Below are 14,229 nucleotides of genomic sequence, written 5' to 3'. Positions count from 1 at the left end.
TTTCTCTCTTGATCTTCCCTTTGTAAACTTTCAATTATGATCTCCCTCACTTGGTGACCTATTTTTTATATTCACTTCCAGCACAGATAATCTCCTATTCACTCCACAATATTCCCTCACAGTAATCTCGATACTCGTTATTCATTTTCAATCTCATTCTCATTGCAATGTTGTTCTCTGTCTCCACTCAATAATATATCATTCTCTCTTTGTTCACTGTCACTGTCTCTCACCATAATCCTTTCCACCTCTTCTTTGTTTCTTTTTTTTCTTCTTCTTCCGTTTTCCCTCACCCTTCTCTCCCTACTCCCCCTCCTCCTTCTCCTCCACCAACTTTTTTCTCCTCCATGCTCTTCTCCAGCGCAATATATCTCTTTATAAGGCATTCCACACACTCATTCAAAGCTTCAACTTTTTACTAAATTTCTCCTTTTTCATTGAGCCTCCAGCAGTCTGCTTTCTGCATTTTCCCCCCCAAATGTCCACTTCATTGAGAACGTTCTCACCCCACCAACTCAGTTATCCACCAGTCACTCAACTTTCACTTTGTACATTCTTCTTATTTCGCTTCACTATATCTTATTATGTGACTTACTCACTTCATCTCTGATCACTACTCTCTTATTCCTTCGCGTACTTACAGTTTGTCGCTCTCTCTACCTCGCTCACTCTCCCTATTCCTACTGTTCCATCTCGTCTTCACTGACTGAAGTTAGGTTGACTGACTAACTCGCCCTTTTTTCCTTTCCTTTCTCTCACATTCACTCATTTCCTCCTTCTCTATCACTGTCAACTGCTGAGTTACTGGGGGAAAATTATTAATGCCTACCAACAATGGGCTCCCTGGCATAATAAGTCTTTAGAGATTGCTTTTAAGGTCTGCTTAGGCAGTGGAAGAGTGAAGGTGATGAGACGTGGAGAATCAGAGACTGCGGGTGAAGAAGAAGAGTAGTGGGATATTGAGGGATGACATTGCTGGTTTGAAGGAGGAAAAGGGGAATGACTCGTTGATTGAGCGCTGACTGCTCCCAACCAAGAGAAAATGGTGCGTCAATTTCAGGGTCGAAAAGTGAACCGATAGGGATGATTTTGAAAAGAAAATTGGGTGCCTATGGAACGGGGTGAATGACCCAGAAAATTATACATCAAGGATTAGGAGCACGGCTGCTTTGAATGAGGGGAAAGTACAAAAATCTCCATCCAATTCAGAATAAACACTCGATTCTATGAGTACTAGGAAGTAACTGACAAAAAATTAAGTTTTTAAAACTCCGGCACATTTTCGAAAGAGCTGAATCTCTATTCTTATTCTAATTATTACAGTGGGTCGTGGGTTATGAATCATCAGCGTTGTTCCTCACAAAGTATAGAGAACATTGGTTGAATCTTGAACATGAGGTGCATTCACATATGTATTATAATTAGTCCAGGCAACGAATGCTCGAATAAAGGTATAGAGCAAAAATTTTGGAACACAATTTTCAACTCCACAGCTCTTATGAAGATAGTTAGAGGATTAACATATCAAAAGTCCTCACCCCTACCCACTATGCTAAAGGGGTGGAGGTGGTTTGAATGTACCATTTTTCACATATATCTCGGAAACTATTTAGCACAGGGGATGTAAGGGTGAGGACTTTTGATATGTTAATCCTCTAACACTATCTTCAAAAGAGCTGTGGAATTGAAAATTGTGTTCCAAACTTGTCCCTCTATAATCTTTCGTTGACCGGACTAAATCACATTGAAACGGTTCCAAGATTCAATGCATGATTCTCTCCCAGTGAATCGATAGCTCTAAAAGTGTATTTGCATGAGCATTCTGATGAAGAATAGAATCTATCCTGGAAGTTTTGAAATTTCCAAAAATACAATCTACTGTAATAATCAATAGAATTCGTTTCTTGGAGTCCCTTGAGTTTCCAATAGGAGAACAAATAATTTTAAAGTGCTGAAAGATTATTACTCATAAAAATATTCATGATAAAACTTTTTGACTCAGTTGCACACATATAATAATGAATTGAATTCAACCGTGATTCACTGAGTGATTGAAGACGTCATCAGTTAAGCGTTTGACCAACTATTCAAAGAGGAAACTATTGCTGAACTACTGTTCTCTTGATCCAATATGGATTCTCACCACAATATTGCTCACAACCATTCAAAGAAAACTCAACCCTGACAATCGGGGGGATTTTATCATGAGAGTGACTAGAAGTGTTGGGATTTATGTGAGTGGCGCCTTGCCTTTTAGCAGGCCTGCTTTGTTGTTTGGGTGGTATTTAAGATGCCAGATCACGAACACAAGAAGGCTTTCGTCGGTCGAATGTTATCGGGCAAGCCAGGCCGTCGATGAGAATGTAATCAACGTCTCAATTCCAATCTAACGGGTAACTCTATTATCTGCCGCTGGCTGTCGTTGGTCGTTGGTCTGGGAGTTTGCATCCATTAACAGGCTGTCGTCTGATGCCAGCATGTTTAGTACTCTTCCTCGCTGAATTGAACAGTGTCCCTTCGGCCATGTCAATAATAGCATCACCACATCTGCAGAAAGGATAACACTGGCTCTATCACCCCCAACAGTGTCATCGTGTTGCACTAATCTATCGACGCTGCTAACTTAGAACTACTGAGAGCTATTGTATGTCTCGTGCTAGCAACTAAGAGCTGTGTCATGTTTTTGAGCGGGAAGTGTTCTAGGCCACTGGGATAATAGTTGATAATGTATATCCTGATTTTGAAAACTGGAATGACAGTGGTAGTTGATAATGTAGCTCCTGATCTACACTTGATGTGTCATGAAGTATTGAACAAGATGTCTGCTTATTATGTTAAATCAATTGTCATGTCACTAACTAAAAGAGGCCACAAATGTTCGAAATTCAGAGCTATGTTGTTTCAGCATCAATGTTATTGTCATGATAGTACGGAATGTAGCCACTGATGTTGAACACTGACTTGTAGTGATATATACAACACAATTGGATAAGAGTACCGGTTCTAATAAGATCATGTTAGCTCATCGATATTCAAGTCTTGCTGTTTCTTGATAACTTTGCTTTAAAAATTAGGCTTTAATTAATTGTAAAACAGAGGTTCAGGATTATAATTCAATCTTTCCCTAGAAATCTACCGTATCAATGTTCTCCAGAATGTTGAGAAAGGTGCTGAAAATGTTGAGAAGGTTGGAATTGTTTCATTTATAGATGAAACAATAAGAATTAAAACAATAATAATTTTGTTTCAGATTGATGATTCGGTGTTGAATTTGAAATGGAGATAACCTACATAATATTTGGACGATTTGAAACTAAATCAAGAAATTGAAGAAGTTTTGGGCAATGGCCTGTTTTTTCATTTCCGATCAGTGTATTGTTTGTTCTAATAAATGATAATAATATAGTATCATGTACAGTATAAGTCATGTAGGAGACGATATAGTAGTAGCTGCTGAGTGTTGAAACTGGGACCAGATTATAGTTCTTAGCAGAGAATGTCCAAAAATTACCACTGAGGTGATAAAATTGATTCATTAATGCACTCATACGACAAGTACATCATCAAAATGATAGGAAAAGGAAGAATAAGATAACCTTGTACTATTCCTCTCCAAATTCAGATAGGGTTACACATAGTCCGAAATAGTAGTCTTGTAGTTCAAGATTAAATTGATAGCAGCTATGTGAACACTGATGGAAGTCGTGCCTTAACACCAATAGAGTGTGCATTTGGAATATGGATTGTCTTTTGCAGAGTTGCTAATTTTCTTCAAACCTTCTGCACTCTCAGGGCTTATTACTCAACAACAATGCATCGGAAAAATAAGTACGTTGGGTTTTAGAGAATTCACTTGTCTTCAATTTGATGCATTATGTCACCATTTTATGCTTTTCATTGATCGTTATAGCAGATTTAGTGTTGAGTGTGAAATTCTCAATGGAAGTTCTCAGTGGAAACTTGACGGTAATCCACCTTCAGCACAGGGTTTAAAGATAAGGATTTTCAATAAAATGTTCAGCTCCTAACTAGTCTAAATGTAGCTGCAGAGTGAAAAATTGTTTTCCAGATATTGTGTCCAAATAACATTGTCAAATGAATGATCTATTGTTTTTTAACTAATGATTCCACACTCAACACTAAATCTTCTATAACAATTGATGGAAAGCATAAAATTGTGACATAATACATCAAATTGAAGACAATTGAATCCTCTACAACCCAGCTTTCAGTACTCATTTTTTCGATACATTGTTGTTGAGTGATAAGCCCTGTGAGTGCAAAAAGGTTTGAAGAAAAACTATCTTTACAAAGATTCTACACTTTTAAAAGCAAATGTCTCGAAAACTAGGAAATATATAAAAAACCTTACTGAACAAACTTTGTAGGAGATTTATCTAGCTTCATTTTTGTTCAGTTAGTCATGTCGCTGATATGCATTGTTTAAGCATTGTTTATGCATTCATGTAAGCCAGGAATGAAAAAACGCAACTTTTAAACAACTATCATCCCTTAAAAAAGGGTTAGGGGTGAGAACTTTTGATATTCCAACTATTCCAAACAAAGCTACGAAGTCAAATACAGTGTTTCAAACATCCCCTCCAAATTCTCCTGTCAATTGATTAAATTTTGTTAAAATGAAGATCTCACGCTCAACACTATAACGGCTGCAACAATCGTAGCATCAAGTATGTGTCTCCATTTTTGGTCGTGAGACGAAAACGAGGGAAGAGTTCCTCCTGATAAAGAGATCCAGCTCCGAATGAGATTGATATCCCAATTGGAGTGTTGTAGAGAGCACTTGCCATCACTGAATTTCAAGCCACTATGGAGGCGTTTGATCATTTCAGCCGTCTTCGGCACAAAGCAAGAGGAATGTAGGAAACTTATCAATGTCCAGATAGTTGATGGTGGCGAGGGGCGAGAGAGAGCGTCCCTTATCACCACTCACACATCGACCCTATCACACACTCACTCTCACTCACTCTCTCTCTCTCTCCAGCTATAATTCTCGTCTCCCTTCAACGTAGAACGCAATTTGACTACCGAACGAGGCCTATTTACGTTTGACCAGCGCTTTTGTGACCGAGCACCATACTTGGCAACTTATTTGGAGCCACAAGTGCTCGCTACTTTGCACTTTGCATTGTCCTGATTAATGGACACCGGCTTTGTTCAAGGTCCACCTCCCTTGCCCCTCTCCCACTGGTTCAAACATATATAGATGGAAATCTATTCATCACTCTCTCATTCGGCTGCAGACATAATTGGAGCCTCCGTTCAATGTTCAATGAATGCGGTCGAAAGGATCTCTCGGTGAAAAGTCGATGACAAGGCTGAAGCTCATTGAACCATCCTCTGAGTTGTTTATTCCAATTTTTAGAATATTAAAAATCATAATATTGTTCATAAAAATCCCCTTCTAACAATAGATATCAGTTTATTCAATGATGAAAACATGTTTCGTATTTGGGAAAACTGCATTCATTGAATCCGAAAAGTTCAAGAAACTCTATTCAACAAAGTACTTAATCAAACTGAATGAAAAAATAATTGTTTCTCTTCATTAAGCATTGCTCTGATTCACAATAGAGAATGTGCAATCTAGTAGAACGTAATATTTGGACGATAGATTTTTTCATTGGGAATGATTTTACTGAAATTCCTCCAATAATATTGATAATTTCCTGGAGATAGTCAATCAATTTGAATTCAATTGGAATAGTTTAGTCTTTCCAACAGTGCAGTCATTTTTCAATTCAGAAGCTATTACACTTCGAATCTATTCCAGGGGTGCTCAAAGGAAGAGATTTTGATGCTGACTACGTCATTGAAGGAGTACTTAGCTGTTCCAATTTCTATCGGACCATTTTCGTGCGGTTGACTTCGATAGAGTCATTGGTACAAAATTCGTTATGAAACTAAAACCGATACTAATCTAAATTATCAAGCTGAACTATTTTGGTTGTCATCTAATATTTAATTAGCGGAGCCTTTGTTCCTGAATGGTTTAAAGCCGTTCCGTGGATGAAAAGTGATGATGTTACAATGCCTAAACGCTGCCTGCCTTGTGTTGTGTGATATTTGAGTTTCATGACTGCATCTCGACTCTGGAGTTGTAACAAGAAACTTGGGTCCTCAGTGCTGTTTTGTTGCCTCCAATGAATTCACTGCACATGATAAGGTCTGAACAAGCAACTAGAACTGGAGCTATTAGGCAGAAGGCCCACTATTATTCAAGGCTTTGTAGGGCTTTCTCGCTGCTGGTACTAACGTAATAACCATTGAGCTAACTTACTTCAAACTATTTCCTGCCCAAACCTCCAAGTGAAACTTCCATGTGCAGAACAAGTAAGACTACTACTTGAAATCCACTGGATGATTACTTTTGGAATGCAAGAGTTAATTTTTTAGTAAAATACTTTTATTACAACATATTTTTTGGAACTTATGGAAACCTCATGAAAGGTTCAATTGTTTTCTACCATTTCATTTATCATACTTGTGGAACATGATAGTGATAGTGAGCAAGCTTGAATGACGTTTTCCCCTATCTTTGATGAGACATTTCTGCTGTTGAATTATGATTCGATCTGATTGAAGGTTGAAGTGAGCTTTCAAAGTATGCTATTCGTGCTGTTACATCACCTGTTACGTGTGCTTTTTCTCTGTAATGTGTTATTATTGCATGAGAAGTATTGATGTTCGGATATACTATAGGAGGAGAAAAGAATTAGATTAGGTTCAATGTGATCTTCTCTATATCTCAATTCCTATTGATGCTCAATCCAGACTAACTATGGAAATTCATAGATTCTCGGTAATCCATGTTCTCAATAATACAGTTGAATAGTTATTTGTTGAGTATCCTCAATGTGGGTCTAGAAATCCTTCTCTTCAAGATTTTTCATATTTCAGTCTTGATCTATAATCAAGTCAATTCATTTATTATTCAGAAATCATTGCGCACATTAGTTGCAAGCCTTACTTACAACACAATTAATTGAATTTATTTACTTTTATTCTATTGCGGATGATGCCCACATGAGCATGTTGAGTCATTGAAGGAATTATGGTGACAATGAAATTACTAATCGTGTACAACATTATATCTGCCATCAACTCCCAGGATAGACTTCGAAGAAAATAATTCAACAGATCTCATCAAACGACTATCTTTGTCTTTTTCAGGACGAGAAGCAAGACGGGAACAAGCTACTCATCCAAATTACCTGTTAGTCTCGCCTCAAATATTTCATTGTCCCTTTTGGATAGTGTCGGTTTCATTTGCAAGCTCTCCAAATGGCAGTTGGTCTCTTTCTAGAACCGAGAGCCGAGACGGCCCTCACCGTTCAATTGTCAACTCAACAAACGGCATTATTAAGTGACAGACAGATAAGACCCTGACAAATTACAGAGCTTGGCGACTTACAGCGAAGCCCAGTAACATATTGCAACATTTAACTGCTTCTTTTTTCATAATACAATTTTAGCGTCCAGCTTATAATATGGGGTTATTTGATTTATTACTATAAACCTTAGTTAGAAGATGATTAACCAAAGAGGGTGTTATAACCTAGGAAGCTTATCAACTCAAATCAACTAAAAGACCTATAATTTCAAAAGAAGATGGAAAATGAGTTCGAATGAGTGAAGAAGAACTTTAGAAAGTGGTATAGATTGAAAATTTGGACTACTCCAGATCATAGATCGTTCTATCAATAGAATATCACAGGTTAATATTATTCTTTAAGTTCTATAGCACGAAACGCTACCATGTGCTTTCATTTCATGATCATATGCATTTATCTGCATGTAGCTCTGACATCAACTCGCTGATGCTTGTCGACTTGGATAATTCTATTTCAAATATAAACTTCGCAAAACAGAGCATGATAAATTGACAAATCAATAACCCAAATATATGTCAATTTCTATGGTTTTCAATAGATTCCTTATAATAAATATATTTGTCTCAGGGTGCGAGATTCGGCACCTGACGGAATAGATAGATCAATTCATCTAGTGAATCAGAGCTACATTATATTATCGCAAATTATATTATAAAAATTAATGATCATATGAACATTTGTATTATCAGCCTAGAACTTAGTATTCTTTTGATTGGTGTATCTTTTGATATATGAATTGACTCGTTACTATCTTATAAAATACCTCTTATATAATATTTAAACTTGTGCAAGTATTTTTACCAATTTCTTAATTTATAAAACCCTTTCGACGAGCTAGCTTTGATTTCTTATTTCATTTCGAAGCACTGAGGGCGCCCTATCACTATTTCAATATTATTCACTCATGTGCTGGAATTTTCTATGAGCTGCTGATGGCGATCCAAACTCCTGGTGGTCCTGGATTATTTGTAGCCGAAGTCGTCTCTTCCAAGGGATTAAAAATTACTTAAACGACTCTTGCTTTACAATAGCATCACAAAGTCTTATGAGAAAATTTAGTAATTCGATTTAACTTTAAGTTATTAAAAAGTATAGTAAGATATTGTGCTCTATAATTTTTGGTGACATCTCATGGTGGTGGTTGGCAGGCAAGTGGAGAAGTTCTCTTTTCTAATTTACAATTTTCATTTCCGATTTCCAAATTTACATAAAATTTAAATAATCTGTTCCTCCGCCATTCATGGCTCAAATAGACCGTACCAAACGATTAAATTATTACTTATGTTACATCTTTAATAATTTATTTGCCTTCGGGCCGTATCCAAAACATAAACTGTACAACAATAACTCATAAATTCTTATCATTTGTAGAAATATATACAAATATTTCTGAATCGGCTCACTATTACCGCCTATCAATTGCTACCATTTGATTGGTGCATGCAAATTATTATAGTATTCATGCACCTAGGAACCTCCTACTTCCTTAATACATTGAATTATTTTTGTCTGGGTTTTTTAATACGTTTTTTACAGATCATAGGTTGTTTCTCATATTACAATAATTAGCCACGTGAAACCTTTGGTTCCTCAAGTTGAATACTATTTTGTTACAATATGTTTCTGCCAAGGTGTTTGGTCAGATTCTACATTATGCGATTCAGTCGATCATTAGGTCGCCGATCAGTAGATGTTTTACGCCTAACCTCAAATTTTCAATATTTTATATAATATTATATGGGTAGCAAAAATTATTTTCATTTCTATTCGGCTGTTGTAAATTTAGCCATGATGCCTGATATTATCTAATCTTTAAACATTATCATCTTTGGCGATATTCGCCTATTATTCCACTTAGACCTATAAATTTCTTCAAATAGGAATTTTTATTTATCCATCCGAATTTCAATACGTTACACACTGAAGTAGCACAATACTGAAGACCTGATGTAATGAATCCTCTATTGATAATTCATCTTATCAACTCTTCATCCCATAAGTAAGTATCTTTCACAAAGCATAATTTAAAGCTTATCTTATTTGAGCACCATCACCAAGAGAAAACTATTTCCCATAAAATTTGAGAATGATCCCTGACGATATTATCGTTTGTGGAACATTTTATGGGAAAATAAAATACACCTCCGTTAACTGTATAACAAATAATGGATCCATATGAAACAAATGATGCAATTTTTTAAATAAATTATATCACATTGATGTTAAGGAGCTTCTCTATAATTTATTAAAAACAGTGATTTTTTATCAAAACCAGTGGGGAAAAAAGAGTTATCAACCATAATTAACAACTATCATTAACGTCGTGGTCGATCAAAGTTGGTTTATTCAGGCTACAAGTGAAATCGTTACAGAAGAGTTGATGACGAATTGAGTAGGAATGAATAATTTTCATTCAGTAGCCATCTTGTTTGTTGGTTTTGGTCATTATAGTACGAAACTGATCGTTGCAAAGTGCCGATTCAACAGCCCCTAATCCGAATGTGGCTCTCTTAATGATAATGACGTCACAGCCGGTAAAATGGACAATTTGCAAGCAGTTTGCAACGACTCTGCATTTCCGGAAATTGGCGCTCATTCTGCCTACTGTCTGTCATATTTGTCTCCAGTGGATTGCAGGTTCCTTGGGTGCTCCAATCCGTTTCCAATAATGCAATTTTGAGCCGATGTATTTCACAAATTACTATTCAGACAATACTAGGTGATCAAGCTATTAAAAGCTACGGCATTCATTCACGCTACACGTTTAAAGCACCAACTGCTATTGTTTTTGTCAAAAACAAAATATGACAGTCATCTCATAAAAATATAAATCGTCAATGTTAAAGTTCATAGCTATTTGGAGAAAGTACAATCCAACATCGTCACCTGGGATATAATGCATAAAAAAATGCAAAATAATAATATTGATTAATTATTAGAATAGAAAATTACAGAAATATAGGTTTTATTTTCCATGCAACAGGACTTAGTACAATTGATGAGAGTTACTGCATAAATAAACAATTCAACAATTTAGCATGAAATGAACATTACTCATCTCATACATGACTAATAGCCAAAGGATCCATTCCTACTCATTGTGATAAGCCCTCAAAAAGCCGTAAAATTATTTTCTCCTTATCATCTGTATCATCAGTTGTGTATGTTTCAAGTTTTTTATACTACAACCATGGTACATAATATGATAGGTAACAAAATTTGATTGAGATAATTACAAATAGTTATACACCACGATAATAAATTATTAGGTTTCCAGTTACAGTCATGTGTGGACCTCAATCACACTTTGAGACATTTTTTGGGGGACAAAAAATTATTCGATAATGAAATAATCAATATTCGATTATTCTAATAAAATGTTGTCAATCGAATTCGGGAATGACAACATGTATTGTCTGAATTCGATGAGGCGGGAATTGAGATTCCAATAACTTGTCTTTATACACTAACTCTATTGATTCCAATGAGGATTGGCACTATAAGGATATTTGAAATGAATTGATATAGAAGGCATGGAACAAATTTAGTTAATAATTGTAAGTTCACCTTATTTTTCAATACAATTACCAGTTGTATTAGATATTATTATTTAATACAATATTGTTGATAGAATGACAAGAAGAAATCGAAGTAGATTCCATGAGATTGACTACACATTCACAATCTACAATTCACAATATTATCCTGTGTATTGAAATTCATACATTTATGAACAGGACAGTTAATTTTTATATGATACTTAAGATTACAATCTCCTTGTCTTCAAGATGTTTCAACGGGTTATCTTCGTGCTAAAAAAAGTTTATCAAAGCATATATTTTTTGTAGGAATCATTGAGCACATATAATCAGAAATTGCTCGCTAAATAAAATAGGTTACCAAAATTATTTAGAGAATAAGGCTATTTAATCATAAATGCTCCATGATAATAACAAGAAGCCAATAGTGGAATCTGAATTCAATCGAATTTGATTTCCTGGATACATCAATAGATAACACAACATCTCCCAGAAACCAGTATCTAGCCCAGTCAATAAAGGTTTTTTCGATCCGAAAATTAAATAAAAGCTGAATCTTTTACCATCGATAGAACCCTCCCAAAGGGTCATTCTCCCAAAAGTCCCAAGAAATCCCCTTGGAGCTTTCCCCCCTAGCCCCCCTCAAAGTTGAAAAATGCAGGTGATCACGGAAAATCAATTATCTCTGTACCCATTGATTGGAAACAGTTTTATTATATGTCATTCGATTCGTTACATTACAGACTACAATATTAGTTATATTAATTTTTTCAATAAAATCAACAGTTTTCTTGATAAAAAAATATATATGTAAAAAGTTAGGGGGTTTGCGATTTCATTTTTTTGTTTTCTTCGATTAACTTCAAAGCAAGTGGTTTTAAAGAAAAATGAGCCGAATAATTAATGTAGGCACTCTCATTGCAAATCCATTGATGTATATTGTTATGTATTTGCGATTCAATTTGAAACCGTGGAAGGGGAAACAGTTGACGCGGAACGGCGCGGCTGACTCTTTTAGCCATAGTAAACAGCAAATTGGAAATTAATTATCTCTGTAACCATTAATCGTAAAAAAATCTTCCCTATGTCATTCGATTCGTTGTGGACTAAAATATTAGTTGGATCCATTTCCTCAATGAATCGAACAGTTTCCTTGATAAAATAATAAAATGTAAAAACTTAGGGGTTTTTGATTTGACTTTTTTGTTTTCTCCGATTAACTTCGAAGCAAGTAATTTTAAAGAAAAATGTGACGAATAATTATTGTAGCCACATTCATTGCGAATCCATTGATGTATATTGTTATGTATTTGCGATTCGATTTCACACCGTGGAAGGGGAAACAGCCGTCGCGGCTGACTCCCTTCACCATAGTAAACAGAATAATACTGCTGTCTACATTTTATCTCATCTACACTATGGCGCTCGAAACAATTAATTTTTTCTATTGTTTTGATTTATATAGATTTCCACTTTTCAATACTCTAAAAAAATTTTACAATTTTCTTTTCTTTTGATAAAAATCAGGATTTCGTTGTTTGCTCACAGAATTTATTATATTAATTTGAAGTGCGCCTTCTCCATACGAGTCAGAGGTTACACAATTTTGATATTTCTAGTTTCAGATATTGATGTTTTTCAACGAAGTTTCATGATATATTATGTGTCCGACTCCATCTTATCCTTATTTTGTGAAAAATGAAGATTCAAAATTTCTTTCCATAGCTTTCTTGTGTTTTATCTTGTTTCATCACTCTTCATAATTTAAACATCAAGTGTTGGAATGAATATCATCAGATCACGAGAACAAAAAAAATAAAAGGGTGGGCCTACCTGAGATAGGCCTACTATATGATAAATAACACTGTACTCCTGATAAGTTGAAAATTTTCAAGCTGAAAGTAGATTAATTTGTTGCACATTCGGTTCAAATATTAACAAATGTTACCAAATATTACCAATATTATCACATATAGTGAGAACGAATTACTCTGAAGCTTTCTATTCTCACTGAACATGAAGAGGCAATACTAAGCCAGAATCACAGTTCCGTTCAAATCATTATTATCAGAGCTTTCAAATTGATGCTATGTAACTGTGGATGTTATCCTCATCTCACAATTTCCCTATTTATCCTTATCCTGATTCAGAATAAAGTAGTTGATCTTTATAATCACAAAAATCAATGTACATTACCTATAATAAATAGTAAAAATAACAAAATTTCTAGTAATAATGCAACTTTTTCTAGGTACGAATTTCAAGGCTCATAAAATGACTTTTTCTCAATGACAGGCAGAAATTCCAATCATCATCATAATAGTAATTTAATGGAAATTGTTTGTATTGTACATTGTTCGACGTAAGATAAGCTACATCTTTAAGGTAATCAACGTATTTAGAATTATCATGTTTATGAATGAAAGCGAGACTGTGATAGAAGATAAGTCAAACTGAAATATAAACATTATATACAATGCATATTTCTGATCAACTATAATTACAAATGATAATATCAAGCCGAAATAAATTGAGCAACTGAATTTCAAAGTTACTATCCACTGTTCAAATCGCACTGTGATTTCCTTTTACTTCCAAATGGATTGAATTGCCTCACTCTGAACGTAACAATTATTGTAAAAAAAACAGTGGAATGTGAACGTCATCCAAATAGCATTTGAATTTCAATTTTCAGATCATTAAATTCATAAAAAGCTAATTCTTGAGAGAATAGTGATGAATTGCAAACAGTGCAAGTAACATTGATACAAAGCGATACAATGAAAATCAACATCGATTAATTTAATACTGGACTTATCAAATTTATATTACCGTTTATTTATATTATTTATAAAGCTTATAAAATGTAAAACCAACATTTTAAATTTTCTCTACTGGAGCAAAACATCGATAGAAAATAAGGAAGAGCCCATTATAAGCACAATATACTTGTGTAGTAGAATTCACTTGAACTAACTCATCACTTCAACCCTTCAATGATCACAATGAACTAGAATGGTATAAAAACCATGAAATTGATAATCAGGTACATTTTTCAAATAGCTTTCTCCCAACTAAATCTGTGAATGCAAAGTCATAAGAAATCATGTTCAATAGATTTAATTTGAATGCTTCAAATAGAAAATTATCTATTCTTTTGGTGCCCTAATCAAAATCAATTTCATTCAACATTAATCGACATAAAGAAAAGCTTCTGCCAACCTTGTGTAATGAATGACAAGATGCGAGTGGAGGTGAAAAATCGATATGTTAACAAA

The 14,229-nt window shown here is 34.8% G+C and overlaps 1 protein-coding gene across 1 annotated transcript in view; it reads left to right on the top strand.

The window, feature by feature from the left end:
• The window catches only part of LOC111064113 (dopamine D2-like receptor), a 459,718-nt gene that overhangs the window by 275,376 nt on the left and 170,113 nt on the right, over positions 1 to 14,229 (top strand). The window lies entirely within an intron of this gene.

The sequence above is a fragment of the Nilaparvata lugens genome, chromosome 11 (genome assembly GCF_014356525.2).
Source record: "Nilaparvata lugens isolate BPH chromosome 11, ASM1435652v1, whole genome shotgun sequence".
NCBI classification, from domain to species: Eukaryota; Metazoa; Arthropoda; class Insecta; order Hemiptera; family Delphacidae; genus Nilaparvata; species Nilaparvata lugens.
Note: the sequence above shows the minus strand (reverse complement) of the source record. Positions and strands in the feature narration are given on the sequence as shown.